Below are 5605 nucleotides of genomic sequence, written 5' to 3'. Positions count from 1 at the left end.
CATAATTCTTTTTACAGAACCTTGAAGCTGGAGCAGTGAATGTTGGTATTTACTGTGTACTTGTCATAATATAAAGAGAAACCTGCTTTACTAAAGGTAACTGAGGTTATTTGTGTTTTTTTAAATGTCAACTATTGGAAGAAATGCCCTCCTTTAGACAATCAGCTGCACTTTGTATTAAATGCTAATTATCAAATGTTAGCATGCTAACCCACTAAACTAACATTGTGAACATTAGATTTGCTTTGTTAGCATTGTCATTGTTAGCATGCTAACACTAGCATTTAGCTCAAAGCACATATACCAAAGCACAGCCTCAGGGAGCAGCTGGACTTCAAATTTCAAGGTTCAAATCTGTTTCTTGTGAGTCCCCTAGCTTTACATGTTGAAGTGTGATGACTGGAGTAACCCTTTAATAGGTAAATATGATATATTTTACAATATATTTAGCTATTTTTAAACAGACTGCCACGCTCGTTTCATTTCACTGCCATCTCCTCTTAGGTAAATTCATCTTCTGAATTCATTGAAGTTGTTAATTTAAATATCTCAGCTAATTGCATAGTAACACTAATTGGTTGCCTTTTGTCTACATGAAGGCATCGTCACATCTTGAAGATATAAATTACTAAAAGTCAACATATCATCTGCAAACTGCGCATCTTTACAAAAGTCAGTAATCTGAGCAAGATGAGACCCATGCATGTTTCCTTGGTGGCCTGTGAGATGAATTGCTTTGTGTTGTTGTTTACCAGAGATGGTTTGATTTATTCCAGTTTTGGATTATCATCTCCAGGTCCAGAGAAAAAAAAGCCTGAGCCTCACCATTAATCTCCACCCTGTGCGTTTCCTGTCAGTGGTGACAGATGACCTGCCCTTCAACTCTCTGCCACCCTTTGGAGAAGACACGTCGTCAATCAGAGTATCTTTCTCAGCCGCAGTTAGGAGAGAGGATCCTGGGAGGGTGACGCCAGTGGTGATGATGGTACTGGTGATGGTGTGTGTGTGTGTGTGTGTGTGTGTGTTTCTGCTTATTTGAGCCTCCTGGAAGCAGGGAGCGGTGACATCAGCCCGCTGTTGTGCACCTCTGTCTCCTCACAAATGAACTGATTATTTATGGGAGTGAGTGAGGAGAGTTTAGTGGAGGGGAGCTGTCAATGCACATGAGGGGACAGAGGCGAGCATTACAGCAGTGCAATACTGGAACTCATGAATATCATTCTGGCCGGCGTCCACGTGCAAGGTGAAGGAGACATGTCTCTCGTCCTTGCATTCCTCACTATAAGCAGCACATAAAAAAGAAAACCTCAGACATGAAGTTTGTGGGTAACCACAGCAGACAGGCTTGGCTGCGGTCCACCTTACACTGAAGATTTCAAAAGAGGAGGAATTTAAATTTTCTTTTGTTTGCTCACTGTGACAGATTCGCCACCCTCGTGAACAATAGTTGAGATGATGAGCAACTGTTTTTGTGTCTAAATGCGGCCACAGTGGTTTTGGGTGTAGTTCACTCTTGAGGACATTTTTCAGCAGGATAAAATATGTAATGCTTTAATGATATTTTTTAAATATGTCGTCACCGGATGTGGAAGTCTCAGTGCTGAACCCTCTGTTGGCCTCCTGAAGTTAAGATGACAGACGAAGGCAGTCGGTGTCCTCTCCTCGTCTGTGCTCTTTGGTTGTTGATGTTTCTGTCTCCACAGAGGGCCTGGGCCCCTGTTTGTGAGATGGCTGTCTATATGACAGGTCCCCGGTGCCCCGGCTGCTGTGTGGGACAGACATAACAGAAGGGGTGAGGCTGGGGCACGGCCTGTCACTCACTGTGTGTCTCACTATTGTCTTTGAGTCGCTGCCATTTTTCCTTCTTTTGTCCACATCACAAAAACCATAAGCAAATAAGTTCATGGGGAAGTATCCGTTCCCTACACGGCAAGTATTATGTAAAGATCAGTTGGATTTAAATGGTATAAGGCTTTAGATTGGAATCCGCAAATTACAGTGTAATTACTTGGAAATTGCTAAAAACAATTAAATATGGACACACAACGTAAATAGTATCGTGACATGGTGTTCATTAAAGTATCACATAGTTTTACTCTTATTATTATTTATTACTTTTAGCTTTTTTTGAAGAGCATGCATTAGGAATTTCAGCCTAGATAATGGACATTACTTTTTAATTGTTGTACTCGACGATCAGGACAAATCTATTTCTATCTAAATAAAATGCCTTTATCACAATGTGTCCCAGGGTATGCGATTCCTTATTCACTCCTATTTCACTGTCTTTAATAATGCAATGTAGTTGGTTTGGTTTAGTTCTGTCAAAAAGCAACCTATACATAAGTTAAAAAGAAAAAAAGACACAGGTTCAATATTAAACATGGACAATTACAATTACATAATATGTAAATGAAATCTTGTTTCCCCATGTTTTTTGTTTCCCCATGTAATTCCAAAGTAAATAGTGGCTGTGGACGCTGCAATATTTAGCATTAATTATGAAAAACATAAAAGTGAAAAGATATTGTGACAGGAACTAAAGAATAAGCATTTTGTCCCATTGTATGCATCCTGTAACTATGTATTACATACTGGGTGATGGAAAAAAAGTAGTAAAGTTAGTGTTAATTAAACCAAGGTTCCCTTTTAAACACACATTTGTTACCATATCCCCGTCCGCTTCCTCTTGTAACTACAGATAGATACCCAGTAAGTGTTTCAAGGTACCTGTATGCACAAGACTGCAAATTAGACATTTTGAAGCAAACATTGTTGGGCAAAATTCAAAATGTATCTCTGTCCTGATTTGCGGAAAGCGTATTTATGGCGTCTGGAGGCAAGGGTGTGGTCAGGTAAATGAGATGGGTGAGGGTGTTTGTTTGGTGTTGAGCTAGCAGGTGGTGGAGAGGGGGGTGGTGGTGGTAGTGGTGTCTGCCCAACAAGGTGTGTGTTGGCATCCATACAAAAACTGACGCCTACAGGCATGGCCCCGCCTCTTTCCCACCAGATCGACTTTCTTCAGTGCAGGAATGAGACACAGACACCTCCTCCAGGCTGAGACATATAATCTGGGCCTGTCAGGGCCTTTATCAAACAGGATCAACTGGTGCGCTGGGCCTTTCTCCACAGTCCCCACAGGCAGCAGGATACCTGCACACGCATTCCTTCGACACATCCCTGTCCCATGAGGCGTATCACCTGTCTTTTATGGCAGCTCAGCTAGAAGATGAGGGGGGAGGGGTGGGATTACAGTTGCTCCTCTGCATTGTCCTGATTGAAAACTAAGAAAGCAGCATGGCCTTTGGTTTGGAGGATTTTCTTCATCCCATGAGTCTTAAAATGTCAGAATGCTGATCAACAAAAAAAGAAATCCCTGTCTTACAAAAAACTGATTTTGTGTTTGTGCCTGTTTTGTCACTGCAGCCTGTTTTCATTGCAAAGATAATGACAGTATGACTCGATGATTGTCGGAGATTAGCTCAGGATGCCTTTTATAGCCCCTTGAGGATACAGCAGCGCACCTGAGGGAGCCCTCCTCGGCTCAGTTGTTTCAGCCCGTCACTGTGAGTGGCCAGATAAGAGAGGGCATGAATCAAAGCAGCAGCCTTGTTGTGCACAGAACTCTAATCATATCACGCGACCCTGAGCCATATGTCTTTGTACTCTCTTTAATTGAATTGATCCTGGGATGAGATTGGCTGACATACCTTCCAGTGACTGAGCCGCACTTAAAGAGCAAGGCGAGGAATAAAAGCAAATTGGGACAGTTGTTTTCTTGGCACAGTTTGGGATAAAATCCTAAAGGTATCCTGCAGCCTGCAGTTTCATTTCACAGATTTCATTGCCGTTACTAGACTTGCCCAAAGCACCAACTTGTATTCTCTAATATGAAATAATTGTGAATTTTATTGGCATGTTGGCAGCCCGACGATTGCTTTTTAAAGACGGACTCATCAAACATGACAGATTTGCGCTCAGCAAGCTTTGTAGTGACAAACACTTACCTTATTGAATTTCTTGGTCACGTGTGAATGCATTATTTGCTCCTGACTCACAGAGGAGGACATCTGACGTCAACTTGTCCCCAGACTTGGCCAACTGAATTACTGGCATCTATCAGTTAGAGTCCTCATGACGACACATGAAGATTAAGTTAATGATTTAATACCTCGGAATTGCCTGTTTATTTGTGCCCTTGTCCACCTCTGTTAATCACTTTGTGTAAAGATATGCAGAAGAGCTGCCTCCATCTTGCATTCATGTCTCCAACAGCACACTATCAACAGTATAGAAACCCCATAACGTGTAGGTACATGTCTGACTGAAGTCTCAACACCTTTGTGGCTGCTGTATGAAGCTCATTGCCTGGAGCGGCTGGGAGTTTCCCCGAAAAGCACTGAGGTGCAACTCATTTCGTCTTTCTTCCTACTTAGTTTTTTTCTGCTTCCTGTGCAGCCAGGAGGCTAAATCCGTGAAAGCCAAACTGAAAAGGAAACAGACAGACAGAGAGCTCTTTTCAGACTCCTTGGCCCATAATCAGAGTGGGATGTGGGTTTGAAGCTGAAGTGAACAAAGTCAGTGTTAAACGTGGCTGTGACGTGGAGTTAAAGTTGTCCAAACAGGGTTGATTCCCTGTGAAGCAGGGCTGACCCATGAAGAGGGGAGACGCTCTGATTTTAGAATTCATACGTGCCAGACAGCAGAGGGTATAATGAGATGGTGAGAGTCTGGCACAGGAGAAAGAAACACTTTGTGATGTTTGATGACTCATTTTTCCCAAACTCAGCATGGCCAAATGTTCCTTCTAATGCTGAACCCTCAGAGTGAGTGGTAGCTTGGCTGAACTTCTGTTATTACTTGAAAAGTTGATATGAAACAAGGCGGTTCAAGGGGCACAGCTGCTAATGCCGTGCATTACCTGACTGACTGAGAGATGTGCTGAATCCTCACAGGTTTTCCTCACTGCTGCATTTATTTGCCTAATGCAGTTATAATGGACATTTTACAAATAATGTATAAATGATGATGTGGAAACAACAATATGAAAGGGTTCCCTCATAGGGATGATACTACAGCAAATTATATTCCTAATCTGCAGCCCCCCTCAGTTTTTTTTTTTTTTTTTTTAAGTTTCAGCTTCTTGTTTAGTTGTCCAACCCCCAATTTTACTTTTTTGGTTCACTCTCATAGTGTTGTTTTTCAGCCACAGCAGGCAGGTAAAAACCCACTGTGCACTACCTGCTCAGCATCAAACAGCAGTTAGCGATTAGCTGGTTAACATTGTGGAACATTTAGCGGCTAAACAGTCAGATATGTCCCTCAAGACCACAATCAGAGCTAAAAGAGAGAATATAGACTTGTGACCAGGTCACCAGAAACACAACTCCAAATCCTCCAAATGAAATATGTATGTAAATAACAACTGTTTGCTAAAAGGTTTGCCATATCAACTTAAAGGAAGATTTAATGTTTTACGTTTTTGCAGGTTCAAATAAGCATCTTTCCCAAAATGTCAAACTATTCCTTTAAAAGTTGCTTCCAAAGTCGGCTGTCATTCAAATACAATATAGTTTCTGGAGACAAAAGCGTGCATTTTTTAGAT

This window comes from Pholis gunnellus, assembly GCF_910591455.1.
Source record: "Pholis gunnellus genome assembly, chromosome: 6".
Lineage (NCBI taxonomy): Eukaryota > Metazoa > Chordata > Actinopteri > Perciformes > Pholidae > Pholis > Pholis gunnellus.
The sequence above is the reverse complement of the archived record's forward strand: the minus strand, read 5'-3'. Positions refer to the sequence as shown.